Source organism: Colobus angolensis, unplaced genomic scaffold (genome assembly GCF_000951035.1).
Source record: "Colobus angolensis palliatus isolate OR3802 unplaced genomic scaffold, Cang.pa_1.0 Scaffold183, whole genome shotgun sequence".
NCBI lineage: Eukaryota > Metazoa > Chordata > Mammalia > Primates > Cercopithecidae > Colobus > Colobus angolensis.
In genome coordinates this window covers 2,384,491-2,405,039 of record NW_012114966.1, presented here as the reverse complement: position 1 = coordinate 2,405,039, position 20,549 = coordinate 2,384,491, and the positions used below count along the sequence as shown (strand labels likewise).

The 20,549-nt window shown below is 40.7% G+C and overlaps 1 long non-coding RNA gene across 1 annotated transcript; it reads right to left on the bottom strand.

Moving 5' to 3' along the window:
• Positions 1-583: 583 nt before the first annotated feature.
• LOC105510122 lies at positions 584-15,578 on the bottom strand. The gene is made up of 4 exons (XR_001001523.1): positions 15,460-15,578; positions 4,588-4,684; positions 3,494-3,601; positions 584-2,491 (listed from the first exon to the last, which is right to left on the bottom strand). It is a non-coding gene; the product is annotated as an uncharacterized LOC105510122 (long non-coding RNA).
• Positions 15,579-20,549: the final 4,971 nt, after the last annotated feature.

Genomic DNA, 20,549 nt, shown 5'->3' with positions numbered 1-20,549 from the left:
GAGATTCCACCCTACAGGTGGCATAATAGTTTAGAGCAAGATTCTGTCTCAAAAAAAAAAAAAAAAAAAAAAAATTAGTGCGTGGTCACAGGTGCCTGTAATCCCAGCTACTCTGGAAGCTGAGACCGGAATATTGCTCAAACCCGGGAAGCAGAGGTTGCAGTGAGCCAAGATCGTGCCATTGCACTCCACCCTGGGTGACGGAGCAAGACTCCATCTCAAACAAAGAAAACACACAAACCCCACTGGCAAAATTAATATTTGGAAGTTCTATGTCCGTCCAACTTTGTTTGTTGTTTATTTTTTATTTCAAAATTTAGAAACCACTTCTTAAGCCCAAGGCAGTCCTGTGTCTAGTTTGCCGTGTTCCCTGTGACTTGCAGAGTGCCTAGCAATAGTAAGCAATCAGTATAGTTGGTCAGCAAACTTTTTCTATAACAAACTTTTAGGCTTTGTAGGCCATACAGTCTTGGTTGCACCTACTCAACTCTGCTATTGAGGCAGAAAACCAGCCAAAAACAGTGCATAAAAGAATGAGTGTGGTAGCTATATTCCAGCAAAATTTATAGATGCTGAAATTTGGATTTCATATAATTTTTATGTCACAGAATAGTCTTTTTTTCCCCACCATTTTAAAATGTGATAATCATTCTTAGTTCATGGACCGTACGAAAACAGATGGTAGGCTGGAATTGGCCTGTAGGCTGTAGTTTGCCCATCATTGGGCCAAATGAAAGAAAGGAGTGAGCAAGTACAGAGAAAGACCAGAAATCCAGAAATTTCAAATGCATAGGTACCAATTCTTCTTGGTACTGAGTGCCCGTGACCTCAGGAAAGCCAATTTAAGGTACCAGCATAGCCTGGTTTTCCAGCTATAAATTAGGGAAAGCAATTCAAATATATTTCTTCAGGTTATCATTGATGAGAGGTATTATAAATGACAGTGAGGACATGTTGCAACTAAGAAGGACCAAATAATATAACCATGACTATAAAAGAAAAAAAACTAATAGATGTATTTACCAAACTAATTTAAAAGTTTCAATTTTCTGTTTCAAAAAAAAAAAAGAGAGAAAAACAGGAGTCCCACTGATTACTGTAGAATTATCTTTGAAATGGGCTATTCATGGAATTACAGAACCAAGGAGCTTTAGGGCTAAGAGAGATCATGAAAAACTTCCAGTTTGATCACATTGTTTTAAAGGCAGGGGAAAATACCAGGAAAAAAAGATAGTTCCCCAAAGTCACTTATTTAGAGAATGAGAATAATCTAATAAGATAATACATCTTCTGAAGACTGAATAGGAAATAAAGTCATGTAATAAAAAGATCATGGGGTTTTGAACCCTGGGTTCAAATACTGCCTTCTACAGTTAACGTTTTTGAATTTCAAGCAAGTTACTTAACTGGGTCTCAATATCTTCATCTGTAAATCAAGGACAATAATATTTTATAGAGTTATAGTTAAGAACAAGTGAAGTAATGTACACAGTAAATTATTAGGCATATAATTTAAATGCTTAATAAATGAGGATTTATGTTACATGAACTTTTCAAATCTCAAAATTTACCACAGCTGCTAAAAAAAAACTCGAAATTACAGTTTCTAAACTGAGCTAAGAAATGAAACCCACGTATTTGATGTTCTTACAAAACTAATTTTATCTGTATTCATTGAAATACTTCTTGAATTTCTATTTATATATTTCTGGAAGACAATATAGTGCTGTTTTTAAACTGGAAACCACAAACTAACACACTTTCATTGCAGGATGGAATTTGATTGCATTAAAGCCGATTTTCCACTGAAATACCCCAAAGGTCGTTCATTGTGGAGGAATCCTAGACCCTGTAATCTTTTATTTCGGTTTCTTATCTGACAATAATTTGGTAAATAAAATAAATGTAGTACTTAAAATACATAGTTTCTGCAGATCATATTGGGCCAAAAAAATACATTAAATGCCCTCATATTGTCACTTTCAAAGTAATGCTAAGAGCAAAATCTTAAACATCACAGACATAGGTTTTAACAACAGCTCTGCCACTTCATGGCTGTGTGGCCTTGGATAATTTACTTAGTCTCTCTAAGCCTCAGTTTTTTTGAGTGTGAAATGTGGTTAATAATAATAGTATCTACCTCATGGGGCTGTGTGATGATGAGATGATAGGATGCACATAAAATGCTTTACTTAGACCAGTGTCTGCAATATAGTAAGTGTTCAAAAAAAGTTAGCAAAATTAAATAACATCATATTGTTGGGAGAAGAACTTTGACAAATTCCATTTTCATGATCTTTTGTTTCTTCTGGTGGGTGTTAGATAAAACTTGAAAAGAACTGATTTTCAGAGTAATATTATAAATTATAAATAGTTGCTCATGTGAAGATAGAATTGGAGGCAGATTTCTTCCATTGTTCTATTAAATGAGGAGGAAACCAATAACCTTGAGGGTTTCTAGGAACTGGGAACACAGGCTTAATTCAGGATTCTAAAAAAGGAACAGATGAGCTGGTTACTTTGGAGACAGCAGAATCTAGCCCTTCAGAGATACTTCCCTGCCCTCCCAGTTGAAAGTAATTCCCTCTTACTTCACTAAAATATAAGTTCCCTGTTGGCAAAGCTCATGTTGGGTCTATCTGCTTCATGGCTATATCATCAGCTTCTAGAACAGTGCCTGCACATTGCAAATTCCCAGTAACTACACAGAAAATGAATAAATGAGTGATTTTATGAGTGGACAATGCTGGTATATGCTCAGTGCTTCAAATTCTCCTTAGAACTGTAAACAAAAGGTGAACTGATCTTATAGCTGTCATAAGAGGAAAAGAGAAATATGAACTCATAACCACACAGGCCCAGTACTGAAGTCTTGGACCACATGGACTCAGAGTTTCTAGGGGAAGGAACAAAGGGAATATATGGCAGTTGGGTAACCCCAGGCCAAAAAGAATAAAGAAAAAATATCTTTACAGACACATAGATGTGTCAGTTTCCTTTTCTGATTCTTCCTCATTTTCCCAATCTCTAAATGTTCGAATACTCCAGGCCAGTTCTCAAATCTCTATCCAAACACACCTCCTAGGTGACGCCAACTTTGAATACTCCATAGCTTTGAACACTGTCAGCACACTAACAACTTCCAACATCTAGCCCAGCTTTGACCTCGCTCCTGAACTCAAACAGGTGTACACAATTGACTGCTCAACACTCTACTTGTATATCTGAAGAGGCATCTCAAATTTAAAGAGAGACCAGAATTAACATCTCTCCCTCTCACCTCTGAAATCTGGATTTTTCTCCCCAAACCCCACTAAATCCATCCTTGTAGTTGTTCAAGACAAAATCTTAGAGCCACCCTTTTCCCCCCTCACAATTCATACCCAGTCATCAGCAAATCTTTTTGACTGAGTCTCCGACAGATACCTATTGCCTGACTACTTTTCCACCTATTCTACTACCACCCTGGTTCAAGCCACCAAACATTCTTTACCTGGATTATTGCAACAGCCTCCATCTTTTACCTGGATAATTGCAACTGATCTTTTGATTTCTGCCCCTGCCACTCCCTGTGGTCAAGCCCAGGCAACTGGCTGTGATCCTTTAGAGTGAACATAGAAGATAGCATATCACTCCTCTGATCACAACCCTCCAGTGGTTTCCATCTTGCCAGAGTAAAAACAAAACCATGATCTGACCCACAGATACTCTTCTCAGCTCGTGTCCTGCCCTTCTCCTTCTACCCACTCTGCCCCAGCTACCTGGCCTTCTTGATATTCTTCAAACAAGGCATACCTACTCTCTTCCCTCAAGGCCTTCACACTTGCTGTTTTCTCTGCCTATAATTCTTTTTTCATAGATATTAACATGACATTCTTTTTCTTCCCTTCAAGTCTCTATTGCAATATCATCTTTTCAGATAGGCTTCCCCTACCTTCCCCATCCAAAATAGCACACACACACACACACACACACACCATTACCCTGTTTTATTTTTCACCACAATCCTTATCATGGTTGTTGGTGATGTATACTTCTTGCATGATTTATGGTTATTTTCTTCACAATAGAATGAAAACCCCATGACAGCAGGGTAAGAGAATGGGAGTGTGCTCTTTTAGACAGAAAAGTCCTTTGCTCAGTGCTATATCCCCTGGGCCTACAACAGTGCCTCACAGATAACAAGTACTCAAAAATATTATTGAATGAATTAATGAATAATTTTGTTTTGGTGAAATATTATGTGTATTCCAATAGGAAAATGCAAAGTCAATAACCATTTGCTGAATGCCTTCTGCAGGGTGAATACTGTGCTTGTTCATTTCATACTCAGAATGCAGTACAAAGACTAGTTGACATTCCATATGGATTTAAAATTAATTTAGAAAATATTAGTTTGACAATTCCAGATAATGCTTAGAAAAACTGAATATAATAAATGGTTTAAACTAGAGAAATAGGATCTTATTTTTTTGTTAGTCATTCTTCTGATCCATTGTGTCAAACTAGTATGTATTTTAGGTTCTGTAGTATTTGTTTTTGGCCTCTAGAATTAATCTTTGGCCCAGAAAATGCAAATTAGATTACCTCCAAGTTTCTGCTGGCCACCTTCCATCTCAAGCTTAGATAACAATCTCCTTTAGCTTTTAGTATTTTAGGGAGTTTCTTTGTCACATGAAGAGAGCTATGAAGACCAAGAGGAGAGACAGACCTATAATTATGAGAAGAATCATAAGCACTTAAGAAGAAACACAGATCTACAATGATAACTGTTCTTTCACTCCCCAGACATTTACTGAAATCTTACTATGCTTCAGGTGCTGGACTAGGCACTGGGGAGCCAAGGATGAACGAGACATGCCCGCACCTTCAAGGAACTCACAAGGGAGTCTGAGTGACAGCCAGAGGACCTGAACTTCAGAGTGCAATGAGAGAGGATGCCCAGTGTGCTATGGGAGCCAATGCAAGGGCACTCAGCTCAGCCTGAAGAGTGCCAACAAGGCCTCCTAGAGGAGCTGCACCTCAACTAAAGCTTGGGGTGAGATATATTCCAGACAGGGGATAGAGCATGCACAAAGCCACAGTGGTATGAATCTGTGTAAGGTGTGCAGAAAACTACAGACATTCAAGGCAGGTCACTCTAGAGGTAAAGCTGGAAGTGGAGCAGAGGGCAGGATACAGGGAACTTTATTTAGCATATTAAAGAGTATAATAGGCAATAGAGAGCCACTGAAGCAGGGGAATGTGATTGATACATGGATATGCTTGGAGGGAGGGAGACCAGCATTTAAATAAAAGGTGACACAGGTCTGAATTAGGGAAGAAGGAGTGAAGATGGGGGATAAGAGGACAGACTTAGAAATACTGAGTCACTAGGGAGAAGCATTCTATTTATCCATTCAAGAACATTCAAGAACTACCTATAAAGGAACTCTACATGAATTTCCAAGTGTGAATTTGGAGGGAGAATCTAGACTTCAGAGAGTTGGGTATGATTAGCACACAGATATTCAGGAGTTAACCTATGAGGATGGTTGGCCCAGTACCTGGGACAAAGGAGGCTCTCAGTGGGTGCCTGTTGAAAAGAGTAAAGGAAGAGTTACTCTGCAAGAGTATATAAAAAGAGAAGAGCTGGAAACCAAAGATGAAACTCCAGAAACACAATGCTTCAGGGGTGGGTAACGGAGGCAGAAAGGAAGTGGTCCGAAAGGTGGTGTCATGGGGATAAAGTGAGATAGGCATAGGAGCCAAGGACACCACCACACTTCGTCAGGTATCATAAGGGCTTGTAAAATTCTGAGCCTTCTCCCATGTCAACATTTCTTCATGAATTAATCCTAAATTGAAAGTTAAGGCCAGGTGCGGTAGCTCATACCTGTAATCCCAGCACTTTGGAGGGCCAGGGCAAGCAGTTTACTTAAGCCCAGGAGTTTGAGACCAGCCTGAGCAACATGGTGAAGCCCTGTCTCTACAAAAAAATACAAAAATTAGCCAGGCATGGTGGAATGTGCCTGTAGTACCAGCTACTCAGGAGACTGAGGTGGGAGGATCACCTAAGCCCAGGGAGGTCAAGGCTGCAGTGAGCCATGATTACATTACTTCTCTCCAGCCTGGGTGACACAGTGAGACCCTATCTCAAAATAAAAATAAAAAATAAAAAAAGAGGCCGGGCGCAGTGGCTCATGCCTGTAATCCCAGCACTTCGGGAGGCCAAGGCGGGTGGATCACGAGGTCAGGTGTTTGAGACGAGCCTGGCCAATATGGTGAAACCCCATCTCTACTAAAAATACAAAAATTAGCCAGGCGTGGTGGCGCACACCTGTAGTCCCAGCTGCTCAGGAGGCTGAGGCAGGAGAATTGCTTGAACCCAGAAGGCCGAGGCTGCAGTGAGCCAAGATCATGCCACTGCACTCCAGCCTGGGCAACAGAGCAAGACTCTGTCATAAATAAATAAATAAATAAATAAATAAGAGTTAAGTAGGTCTCCAGATGGAAAATATAAACATTTCCTTTTTCTAGAGCTTTTTAATCTTCTAATTCAAGGGTTATTTGAGCAATAGCTGCATTTCTAGTTACCAATTTTAATTCCAAGTTTATGCTGCTATGCATTTTTGTTTTAAATAATTTTGGATACTTTTTTTCCTCATTTATGATGATTATTTTCTATTCTTGGTGTTAACTCCCTAAAGCTAATTTAAACCAGAGCATGCAGCTTTGTCAGTGTAAAAACAACGGAATGTCTAAGATTGGGTTATAACATTTAGAATTACATTCATGTACTTATGAGAGAGATTGTGGCTTCTGGTCAATTCTATGTGAGTGTGATGATTACTGGCTGCAAACATCTATTTTTCATTTGTTTGATTTGTTTTTGCTTACCATACCCAATTCTGATATAAGCAGTACCAAGTTTTTCTTGAGGAACCACTTCTCTCTGATTCCTAGTCCAAGTGATTTTGGTAAAGCTGAGTCCACTGAGCTTCAGGCGAGGGCATGCAGCCCAGAGATGACCAGTGAAACACTGTAAACCCGTGGGCCCAGTAACTGGCTCAGGAATGAGTTTAGGACCCACTCAGAAGAAATGAGATAGAATTCTTGGACTTGTTAGAACAACCAGGCCAAAAGTACTCTTAGCTGAACTTGAAGCTGCATGGATATACACCTAGAGCTGATGTGGACCACTGCTCCCGTAGCACACTGGGTATCATGGGGAAAGACTCAGAATGAAGCGAACACAGAGGAAAGATGAACTGAGAGAGGAAGAAAGAGAGACCAAGTACTGAAGACATTCTTTGAGATCCTGTCTCTGACCATCTCTAAAGCTAGCATATTGCCATACTCCTCAAATATGTGAGCCTATAAATGCCCTTTTTAAGGGTTGGCCCTTTTTTTTTTTTTTTTTAAATAGCTTTTCCACTACTTGCAACCAGTAAGTCCAGGTGATAGACATCATTTGATCTCTATTTTCTCTGCCTCATCTACCAACAGGGACTCAAGTGTCCAAGTTCATGCTTCTTCCCAGCTAGCCTATTGTGCCTTCCACACTGTGATTTTCAGGTCAGCCCCTTGTTATTTTCTGTATCAGGCCCACTCTCCACTACTTTGTGATCTGTGTCAGTGCTCGATTCCTAAGCTGAATTCACTGAACTCACAGCCTAAACTGTGGACCTCACTGCTTCCCATGGACACTTCCTGTTTATTATATTCACCTAGAACAGGCTCTTTCTCCTTTTGCCAATCTGTTTGTTTTAGTAAGTAGAGGCAGGACTGGCTGGAAGCCACTTCTGTCCCCAGGCTTAGAAAGCCCAGTGCTAAATTGTTGGGCCTGGCTGCCACCCAGCAGCACCGGTACATTCTGTTCAAGCTCAAGCTCTCGGTCCCGAATGTTGTACTTGCTGCTGCTTTTCCTCCCTGCCTCCCAGGACAGGTTTAGCCTGATGTTATTCCCAATTCTGTCATCTCTATTGTTGCCATGCCACCCAGGACCTTTGTTATTTCCCCTGCAGGGATCTTGGGAATTTCTGTGAAATCATACCTTAGTGGTCTAGAGTAATCTAGCTTCCAAACACGATTTCACAACCACTGCAGTGATATCGTCCCTTCTCAAATAAGATTGTTTCTCCTTTCCCTGCCTCTGGACAGGCATGATAAGTCATTCATATCTGCCAAGAGAGAAAAATAGCTATCTTCAAAATTATATAAGAGGAGAAGAATTTTTCCTTCAGCTTTCCATGAAACACACAGAAATAACAGAGGGACAGAAGCTTCTCTGAGTAAAGGTGATGACTTGATCTCCTTCCTCTGCTTTCATTATCTTTCTCTCATTCAATCAGTATAAATGGAGTAGACTTTTATGTTCTTCTCAAGCCCTGAATTGAATTGTAACCATTATTGATTCAACCAATATTTACTTGAGCATCTATTACATGCCAGGCACTGTGGTAGATAATGGGTTCACAGAAGTAAATAAGACAGACATGATCCCTGCTTCATTTAGATTAGAATCTAGTGAGGGTGGAGAAAAAGCAACAAATATGTAAATAAATAAATGAGCAAAATTTCTGACAGTTAAACATGCTATCAAGAAAATACAAGAAGAGGCCGGGCACAGTGGCTCACGCCTCTAATCCCAGCACTTTGGGAGGCTGAGGTGGGTGGATGACCTGAGGTCAGGAGTTTAAGACCAGCCTGGCCAACATGGTAAAACCCCATCTCTACTAAAAATACAAAAATTAATCAGGCATAGTGGTGGGTGCCTGTAATTCCAGCTAGTCAGGAGGCTGAGGCAGGAGAATCACTTGAACCCGGGAGGCGGAGGTTGCGGTGAACTGTGATCGTGCGACTCTGTCTCAAAAAAAAAAAAAAAAAAAAAGAAAAAAAAAAAAAAAAAAAAGAAAAAAAAAAAAAAAAAAAAACAAAGGAAAAGAAAAGAAAATACAAGGAGAGAATGTGTTTCTGAGTAAGGGTACTATTTTAGATACGGTGATCAGAGAAGACTATTCTGAAGAGGTAATATTTGAGATAAAACCCAATGAAGAGAATATACAAACCACATGGAGACCCACCCAGAAGAGCATTCCGGGAGGCAGCACATGCAAAGGTCCTGAGCCTGAAGCTGGCTTGATATGTTAGAGTAGGGGTTGGTGAAATAACAGAGGGACCTGGCCTGTGCTTTTTTTTTCTTTTCTTTTTTTTTTTTTGGACAGCCCACAGCTAAGAATGATTTTTACACTTTTAAATGGATGAAAAACAAAACAATTTGTGACGTGTGAAAATTATGTGAAATTCAAATTTCAGTGACCATAAAGAAAATTTTTATTGGAATATAACATACTCATTCATTTATTTATTTTCCATGGCTGGTTTTCATGCCTCATTGGCAGAGTTGAGTGGTTGCAAAAGAGACCATGTGGCCTGTAAAGCCTGAAGTATTTACTATCTAGCCCTTTGCAGAAAAAGTGTACAGACTCCTGTGTTAGGGGAACAGGAAGAAATATCTTGCCAAGCTTGAGAGAACCCTGAGTTCCTTGAATTCCTCAGGAATTCTTGAATTCTTTTGCCTATAAATAACAGAAAACCAGTGTCCAGTTGACTTAAATAGTGTGAAGGATTAAAATAGCCATAAAGTGATAATTTTCCCATCAAGAGGTAAACGATGTCCTCTCCCCTTGAATCTCAATGGACTTTGTCCTCTCCCCTTGAATCTCAATGGACTTTGTGACTGCTTTGACCCATAGAATATGACAGAAGTGATGCTGTGCCAGTCCAGGCTCTGGCCTTAAGAGACTGGAGGCTTGTACTTCCTGTCTCTTGGAATACTCTCTCTGGAAGCCCCTCACCCTGGGGAGGAAGTCTGAGTACCTTGAGATGGCCATGTTGAAGAGGTCATGTGTGTGTGTTAAAGGTCCTAGCTGAGCCTACACTTCCAGCCAGCAATGCCAAGGTGCCAAATATGTGAACTCTAAAGACCAGCCAACTGAATACCACTAAGGGACCTCAGTCAATGATACATGGAATAGAAGAATTACCTAAATAAGTCCTTCCTGGCTTCCTGGCCTACAAAATTGTGAAATTTAATAACATGGATGCTGTTTTAAGCCACTCCATGTTGTGGTAACTGTTTTATAGCAATAGACAACCAGAAGAAACAACACAGAAATCCTATTATCTCACATAATAAGAAGCTCAGAGTACAGCAAGGGCCATCTAGAATACTGCTTTTATTTATGCATATTGCTACTGCTTTTATACAATGTCCTTGGTGCTACTTTTCGCTTTGGTTGGTTTAATTGTTAGACTGATAGCAAGATGACTTCAGTAGTCCTGGGAGTCACATTCAAACCTGACAATGTCCAGAGAGAGAAGACTATTTTTAAGAAAGAGAAAATGTAGGCTAATCAAGATCTACCTTGGAATTGGGAATTGGGTCACCTCCCCTGAGTCACTGGGGAAGGGATGGACACCTGATTATAATTTAGGTTCTATTAGAAAGGAAGTAGGTGAGTGGATATTGGGTCAACAATGCACTTGTCCAAAATATCTTTCTTCCTGCCATCATTCATTCATTCATCTATTCATTCATCCAAAATAGTTTACATTTAATCATATGAATATGCTTTTTGTAACTCAAAAGTAGTCAAATAACCATAATTTCAAAAGGTTAAGCAATGTTTATCAAGCCTGTATGACAGTGGGAGGTATGGAGCTAGATGTTAGGACTATTAACACCTAATTTAATAGCAATTAAAGGTGCTAAGTTCAAGAAAGGGAAAGAACAGGACCAGCTATATAATCTGCAGAACCCAGTGAAAAATGAAAATGGAGGACCCCCGGTTCAAAAAGTATTAAGAATTTCAGGATGGTGACAGCAGAGCATTAAACCAAGTATAGAGTCCTTCTAAGTACAGAATGACTCTACAGGTTGTATGTCCATGAATCTGGCTCTGGGAAAGACCAGATGACCACAGAGAGAACAGGAAGGGCCCTAGTTTAGATTGAGTTGGGGGAAGAGGGTGTTAGGAAGGCCTCTCTGCGGAGGTAATATTTAGGCAAGGACCTGAAGGGTGGATAGGAGTACCCAGGTAAAGAGTGGAGGAATGCAGATTCCTAGAAGAATAGCACTCTCCCTTCTTCTCCATCCTCCAGGTTGGTTAAGAGACTTAGCATTAGCCTGTCTTTATCAGCTGTGATGAAACAAGACAAAAGTAACAGATCCTTTTCCTGTTTGTGCCAGCTCAGGCCTATTTCCCAACCCTTTTTTGTATTCCAGATCTTGGTACTTGGGTACCCTACCTGTATAATCTGGTCTTCCCCCTTTAATAATGTAGATAGTCAGGACCACCCTAGAGGGGTCCCAGCCTTGCTCCTTGCTCAGTGCTTAATATGCTCAAGGCTTAATATGCTCAACGGCAGATGCTTTCTAGGAAACAGCCTAACCTGCATGATCTACTTGGTGCAGGCTTGTCACAAACAGGGAACGACCTCTCCCTGTCCTCATATTCCCTCAAACCCCAAACCATGAAATCAGCTAACACAAATTGGATCTCAAAAACTATTATCCACAAACCCAAACCTTTCCCCTGAAATTATTGCATTCATTCATTTTGCATTGCTATAAAGGAATACCCAAGACTGTGTACTTCATAAAAAAAGTTTATTTGGCTCATGGTTCTGCAGGCTGTACAAAAAGCATGGCACCAGCATTTGTTTCTGGTCAGGACTTTAGGAAGATTTTACTCATGGAGGAAGGTGAAAGGAGAGAAGATGAGTCATATGGTGAGAGAGGAAGCAGGCGAGATGGAGGAGAGGTGCCAGGCTTTTTAAACAACCAGCTCTCATATGAACTTATAGAGTGAGAACTCACTCATTACGGTGAGGAGGGCACCAAGCCATTCATGAGGGATTTGCCTCCGTGACCCAAACACTTCCCACTAGGCCCTACCTCCAACATTGGGGGATCACATTTCAACATGAGATTTGGAGGGGACAAATATTCAAACTGTATCATATCTTATCCCATTTTTAATTCTGCAATGTTCTTTTCCTATATCAGATCCTATGGAAATTTGATGACGTAGTGGGCCTCCAAGTTGGTTGTAAGCAGAATCAGACGAGAGGCTTATTAAAAATACAGATGCCCCAGCCCTATGCCAAACCTAGCTTCTGTATTTTTAGTAAGCTCCACAGGTAATTCTGATGCACTGCCAAGCCTCTGAACCACTGCTTTAGCAGACTGGATGGAATAAGGAAAATTGCCATTTGGCTGGTGGGGGTCAGAACATTTCCTTTCTGCCACTACCTGTGGCTCCTGGGCAAACCACTTTAATTCAGTTCCTCAGTTGTCCCTTTAAGTAAAGTGATGATTCCTCCATGACATCTCTGCCCTAGAAGCTTGCTGTAGTATGAAAGTACTGATACCTTCCCATGATCTAATCCCACTTCGGGTAGCCGTGCCTCAGTTTCCTTGAGGAACTACCTGCCCCTCTCCCACTGTAGGAAGGCTTTGTAGGACTGTCAGTCAAGGTGCTCTGCTGCCCCCTGGCTGCCCCCTGGGCCCAAGACCCAGTTTGGCCAACCAGATTTTCTCTCCCAGGAAATTAAATACTGAGAGAGCTGAAGCAGAGACAAAATAAATGAAGTTGATTCATCTGGTGTGGGTGACCCCAAAAATCTGTTAGCTTCTGCTTCCTAAGCTGTTGCCCGGGTTCCTGTGCTTTCAGAAACCTGGTTTTGCAGCCTTTCCCTCAGATCTGTAAGCAACCCTGATAACCTTGTAATAAATTGTTTCTTTTGCTTAAGTGAGCCAGAGTTAGTTCTGTTGCTTACCACCAAAGAATTCTAACTGATTCTCACAATCAAAATCTTTGATAGAGTGTTGTATATAATAATGATGTCATAGCTTCCATTCTTATAAAGCCATTGTGAATGATTCTCTTGTAGCTAAAGTGATCATTCTATAGAAGGTCAAAAGTTTGTTTTAATAATGACATCTTTGTTCCAGTAATTCCAGACAGTGAAAATTTCTCAATAGGATAAGAGGTTATTCACTGTCCTGCTGAAATATCTTAAGTAGAAACAGGCCTTGGGTAAATACTCTTCCTCTAAACAAAGCTTATTGTTCTGGACCCAGGGAAGGAAAGGACAAGAGAAAAAAGAAAAAGGAAAAAAGTTTCGGCTCAGTTTAAACCAGCTCGCATTCAGCTATATCTGCCCTTTACATACAAATTTAATAAAAAATTGACTCTTTATGAATTTTTTAAAGGCTGGAAATTGCAAATACACATTTTAAGGGGTGACTATTGCAGAGAAAATAGCTTTGGTGATTGAACCCTTTTCTCTCATCAGCCTCTATTTTATTTCTACACCCATCTGATTGTTACAGTTTTTACCCTTTCTTATTGGTGCTGGAATCCTCACTATTTCTCATCTTTATTGGCTGTTAACAGTTATGAGCACTTCCTGTGAACCAGGCACGATGATAGATGTTTAACACGTATGACCTCATTTAATCCTTAAAGTGCCCTTCAAAGCCAGTATTATTATCCACATTTTACAGAGGGGAAGCTTGAAGCTCAGTGAGGTTAAGTAATAGGGCTAATGTGCAACATGACCAATCACTTATTACCTGGGTGTCCCTATCTGTCCCCAAGTCTTCCTTATACTGTGACCCATTGCCTGAAATTCAAAGTATCTGCTTAGTCCAAGGCATCACTGGAAAGAATATTAAATGTGGCATTGCATCTCAAAAAAAAAAAAAAAAATGACAACTGAACTCATTGCCAATGTCACGTTCTATATTCCTGACTAGACTATAAGCTCTTTGAGAGCAAACACTATGTTTTGTCCACCACAATATTACCAGCACATGCCTAGCACAGAGGAAGTTCTCAAGAAATGCTTATAGAATCAATGAATATCCTGTAGGGTCCTCAGAATAAGGGACCATAACAAGGTTAGGAGAAAGTGTCAAGAAATCCCTTTCTGGGAAATAGAAATTCCAGGTTACCCCTAGTGAATTCAACCAACTTTGAAGTTTGGCCAAGCCTTTAAATAGCATTGGATGATTTCAAACATGGAATCCTGGGCAGCGATTTCTCTTCCTGAAGAGCTGTTGCAGCTTCTATGCATAGTCATGCTTTGGCTTGAGTTTATGAGGAACAGAAGTTTCAAAAAATCTGATTGGGAAGTATAAGCTAAAAGGCTCAAGCACCAGTCATACTTTTCCCAGGGCCAGTAAGATTTCCGAGAGCTCAAATCCAAGTATCAAGCTCTCCATCAAGGACTGGGAACATAATGTTATTTTATCATTTTCAGAGATAATAACCAGAGATAATTTTTGGTTGACATAAGACTCACAACATATCCTTGGGTGAACTCTTTTCGTGTCTCAGTTCCTCAAATGGAAAACAGTCAAATAAGCACATATACAGTCAAAATGTCCCTCCAAATCTGTGAGGTTCCCTCAGTGGAGTCAGTCTCATTCATTCACTGCTATTTAGTTCAAAATTTGACCTTTGGATTCAGATAAACCTGAGATTAGGCTTTGACTTTGACATGTATCAGCCATGTGACCTTGAGCAGAACATGGTAGCTCTCAAAGCCTTAGCAGCCTTGTCTCTTGCGGGGAAGATGGTAAATGATAATGTGTTTAACGTGCTTAAACCAGTGCCAGGCACATACAAGGCAGTCGGTAAATAGTGACTTATAGTGATATTTCTGCTGGCTTCACTTGCACATTTCATTCAAAACAATTGAAAAGTCCAGTGTGTTCCTGGTGTTTTAACTGGCAGGTGTGATCTGAAGTCATCCTTCAACTAAATGGATTACTTTATCAACTTCCAAATTGTAAGCAAAATTAATCTGAACTAAGGCAATGAAGTGATACAGACATACAAATGAAACATCTGTCCTGATCTCTGCCTTGAAAAAAATTTAAGACTTAAATATAAAGCATGAAACAGGTTTGATTTTGAATATAGCAAATAGATGAAACATCACTCCTTTCTTAAAAGAGATTCTTAGCAGGCATTTTAAAATCCCTATCCTGTCTTGTTTTCACTAGATCACTGGTCAGTATGCCACAGTTTCAAGCTAGATAATTTCAAAGTTTCAAGACATCAGTTAGATCCCACTGACTACAGGTAGATCTATCTGAATTAGAAAAATTCTAACACTGACGAGAGAACTCTTTCCTAATGTTAGGTGTGGCGAAAGATCTGTTTAAGCTATCAGAATATGGAGTAGCTTATAAGAATTAGAATACAATTTTCTGTGTCCCCCTTTCTCTTTGCCAGGGACAGTTGGTATTGATCTGGACATGCAGTGTGAGCGAAATAACTTTATGTCATTGTAAGCCACTGAGGTTTTAGGGCTATTCATTTCTTGCAGCATAGCCTAGCCTTTCCTAACAGATATAGAATAGATATAAATGCAGTTCACATGTATAACAGACATACTCACGGAGCCACACACAGAGTTCTCTCATCTTGGTCTACAATTAATTTCCAGAAGTTAGTGGTTTAGTGGAATAGAGACAAAGCTCAGAACTACAGTCAATATCAGAATAGCTTTAATACACTGGCAGAAAGATTCAGAGGCATCTTTTCTATGTCATCATGAGAGTGAGAAGCATGATTCCTAAATCCGTATTCCTGGCTGGAATTCTCATCTGTCAACAGGTGTCATTGTCACCCTGACGAGAACCAGAGCAGGCTCTCTCTCCCTCATCCTCGCACACTCTCCTGGTGAGTTGTAGAGCTGTGCCTGACCTCAAACTGAGAACTCCTTGGGACATAGCATGAATCCCAAGTAGCCCTCACTCTAGGGAGGTTTGCTTTTTTTTAAAATCTGTATCTCAAGCCTAGAAGAAGCGCTCAAGGTTGATGCCAATCTTTGACACGTCATCTATTCCCAAGCCAGCTTTTCCATGAAGGAATCAGTGATCTTCCAAATATTTTCTTTTCATAGCTGAAATGAACAATAAATATTATTTATTATTTTAGTAAGAAACACATGATCTAAATCCCACTAGTAATAAAGATAATGGCCATTTGTTGAGGGCTTGCTATTTGGCACTATGACATGTACCATTTTATTTAATCCTCACAACAATTTGATTAGGTAATATATTATTAGAGTTCTCCAGAGAAACAGACCCAATAGGATATATATAGAGATATATGAGGAGATTTATTATAGAATTGGCTCACGCAATTACGGAGGATGAGAAGTTCTACAGTATGATGTCTGCAAGCTGGAGAACCAGGAAAGCTGGTGCTATAATTCAGTCTGAGTTTAAAGGCCTGAGAAATGGGAGCAGGAGCTCATAGTGTAACTCAGAATCTGAGGCCCAAGGCCAGAGAAGCTGGAGGGTGAAGAGGCTTGCTGGTGTCAGTCTCAGAGACCAAAAGCCTGAGAACCAAGAGCATTAATGTCCAAGAGCAGGAGAAGATGGATGTCCCAGTTTCAGCAGAGAGCAAATTCACCCTTCCTCTGCCCTGTCATTCTATTCAGATTGGACGATGCCTACCCACATCGATGAGGGTGAATCTTCTTTCCTCAGTCTACTGATGTAAATGCTGATCTCTTCCAGAAATATCCTCACAGACACACCCAGAAATAATGTTCTGCTAGCTATTGGGCATGCCTTAGCCCAGTCAAGTGGATAGATACATCATCAGTAGGTACTGTCATTTCCTTTTTTACAGATCAAAAAACCAAACCTTAAAGTGGTCAAGTAACTTGCTTAAGGTCAACCAGCCTAGAAACGGGAAAAATTATGCAAATTCAAAAGCTGTTCTTTGCAAGGAGGCCCACTTTACTCCCCCTCCTGGCCATAGTATTATATCTCAAGCTTCACACCCAAGATATAAACCCTGGAGTTTTCCTTGTCTTCATTCTGTTGCCAGTGACTTGATTACATCATTTCTGGTCTGACACCAGGACAGCTCCAGTATGTTCCCGAGAAGAATCAGGCCCCAACACCTGCTAATTTCTTCCTGCATTTGCAGAGGAGAGCCTGGGAACTTAACCTAAGAAAAAAACAAAACGAAGTGATCCAAGAAGAAAAAAACCCCTGGGATGAAGAAAAGTTATTTTCCTCTTTGATAATTCTGTGTAACTAGTAACTGTGCAAGAGAAAACTGATCTATGGGTTTGTTAGAAACTCTGGGGCCTGAGGCGGAAATAGACACTGTGAGACCAAGAAGGGGGTGGAACCAGAGGCTACAGCCAGGAAACAAAAGACAGGAAACAGGATTTCTTCTTGCCAATGTCCAAAACAAAGCTGATGAGGAGTTTGGCAGGAAGAGGGACCACCATTTCATACTTCCAGTGGAAAAAGGACTAAATGCTCAAAATTGAAGATATGTGGGAAGGGATGAGTCATGGAGAAACGGTGATACATAATCTTCTCTTTCTGAGAACAGTCACTTAATATTCCTGCTCGGCATCCTTTTATTATTTGACAGCAGGCCTTGTGCCTCTCTATGGGAAGCCAGGAAGGGGCCAGAATCATCTCATGCTGCTTATTATGGGATGCACAACTAGGAAGCTGCACTTTCTTCCCCTTCCCCTCCTCTCCTTTCCCTCCTTCGTGTATTACTCTTCCCTCTTCCTGGAATGCGTCTCCCACTGTTAGCGTAGGTAACTCTTCTTTATTTTTAAGTCTTAGCTTAGATGTCACTTCCTCAAAAGAATTTTCCTTGACCCTTATTCTGTGACAGAGTTGTTAGCTGCCTATCCAGGACCCATTCTCCTCTCTTTCTTTTCTTCTTTTTTTTTTGAAGACAGAGTCTCACTCTGTGACCCAGGCTGGAGTGTAGTGGTGCAATCATAGCTCACTGTAGCCTCGAACTCCTGGACTCAAGGAATCCTCCCACCTCAGCTTCCTAAGTGTCTGGGACTACAAGCATGAGCCACCATGCTCAGCTAATTTTTAAAAATTATTATTATTATTATTATTTTGTAAAGATGGGGTTTTGCCACGTTGCCCAAGCTGGTCTTGAACACGTGGGCTCAGGTGATCTGCCTACCTTGGCCTCCCAAAGTGTTGGGATTATAGGCATGAGCCACTGCACCCAGCTTTATTTGCATTTATAACCAAGCTTTCAGCCTAATATCTACCAGGCTTGCAGCATATTGACTTTCTTTCACTGGAGGACATTATCCAAACAAAACATTATCCAAATAAAAAATAGCTCATATTTACTTGTGTGTGTTGGAAAGAGCTATTACTACTGGAAACTATTCATATTTTGTTTTAAAATTTTTTTCTGGAAAATATTTTCAAATCATTTCTTTTGTGGGGAAAATGTCACCTGGATGAAATATTTGTCAAAGTGTGGTTGCACCTGTTCCCACTTATCATTTGATAAATTGGCAGAGTCAATGCACAGTTGTACAAAGTACACATCATGCAAACCTTAGCTGGTAAGTATAAAAATGACCACTGACCCCTGATTTGCAAGCAGTCTCAGACTTGGTTTGGACTCTCCCAGAAGCAGACCTGGAAACAATGATTCAAGTGCAAGCCCTTCATTTGGGAAGTGTAGGGACACTGCTTAAGGGTTGGGAGGTGATAGAAGAAAGGAAGACAGCCAAAAAAGGATGTAGTATTCAGCCAGATACTATAGTAAGTGACGAGAGTCTAACCCCACAGGGATACTCTGGGGAATAGTATCCCACAAGAGGCATGGGGAACTGGGATACTTATCCACCAATTCTCATCAGCCATCAGCTACTTCTAGGGTGTTAATTCCCTGGCAGCCTACAGGCCAAGGCAGAGGGGACTTCAATGGTTCCCAGAAAATCCCTCATGCACAGAGATGCAGATACTGGCAGTTAGATGTGTCCAGAGCACAAGGAAGCCGTAAGGTCTGATGCACGCTGACAGCCCTGACCACTGCCCTCTTCAAGCTAAGCTCAGACTTCAGTGTCCTATTTCACAGGGGACATAGACATTTTTAGATAATACAAGGACATATTTATTTTTTAATAGTTACAAATTAAGTTTCAACATTCCCTTCCACCTAATGCACAAGGTGCTGGTTTCCAGTTTGTGGTAGTGATGAAATATATAGATTGCAAAAGTAATCAATTTTTTAAAAGAGCATCAGTTGATTTAAAGTATATTGAAGAAAGGCCGGGCACGGTAGCTCACGCCTGTAATCCCAGTGCTTTGGGAGGACAAGGTGGGCGGATCACTTGAGATCAGGAGTTCAAGACCAGCCTGGCCAACATAGCGAAACCTCGCCTCTACTAAAAATACAAAAATTAGCTGGGTGTGGTGGCGTGTGCCTGTAATCCCACCTACTCGGGAGGCAGAGGCAGGAGGATCACTTGAACCTGGGAGGCAGAGGTTGCAGTGAGCTGAGATGATGCCACTGCACTCCAGCCTGGGTGGCAAGGTCAGACTCTGTCTAAAAAAATAAAATAAAATAAAAAGTATACTGAAAAAATAATTGTACAGATAGTAATCAATATGCAAAGATAATGGGGAAATGACTGAAGCTTGGAAAACACTGACGGATATTTTATAGGTAGTGAAATGGAAGCATAAAGCCAGGCCACCAAGAATCTATGAAGGAATATCTATTGCGTACCCAGCACTCTTCTAGGCATCAAGAAGGATGTAAGAGACAGAGAAAGGATGAACTCCACATTGGGGTTTTTGCCAGTAGCAGTAGTAGTAATGGCTACTATTTAATGAGAGCTTTGGTTCTCCTGACCTGCCTTCCTTAGGAAGCTCTACTAGCCTTCAAAAAATACATGAAACAATAAAGGGTGCTCTATGCAGAATAAGAGGGTCAGACTTACTAGGACGATTTCATTAAAACTTCAGAGGGAAAAGCAGCAGCATGGCAGCATAACCATAGACAGAACTGTACCAAACTGGCAGTGGTCAGAGCCAGAGAATAAGGAAGACACAGCCTTAGGTTTTTCCTCCATAGACCCATCTCCTGCTCCACTCAACCTATAGAGCAGGACTCAGCATCTGGGAGCAAGCAGGATAAATAAAGAGGAAGCAAGCTGCTGCTGAATATTGCCAAGCTACTCCCAAAATGTGCTGCCTTGAGAGGCTGTCTTATTGTGCAAGAAGACATAAAATCCAGATGGCAGTTTCTGGATTCTCAGCTTTCTATACAGAAGTCATATTTTTTTCCAATACATCCTAATTCTATTTACTGTGTGCGTGATGGCCAAATGTCATTAACAATGGCCAGGCATGAAAATAAAGAAAGTAATTAGGCTAGGAAATAGCTTGGCAGCTGCATCAGCTATGTGCTCTTGGAGTGGAGGTGCGGTGGTCAGGAACCATTACTGGGCTGCATTCAAGTGTTGTATGGCGTCTGGGGACCAGTCACATATGTAAGCACAAATCTAGACTGACGGCAACATCACATTCAATCAAGGCCCAGTCTTCGCAGAGGAGCCACAGACCCGTTACAGATAATGCCTGAAGGATTGACTCAGAAAACAGATAGACTTTTATTTGCATTAGAACTTGGATTGGCACGTTGTTTACTTCCTGTAGGTGCAAAGAATACAAC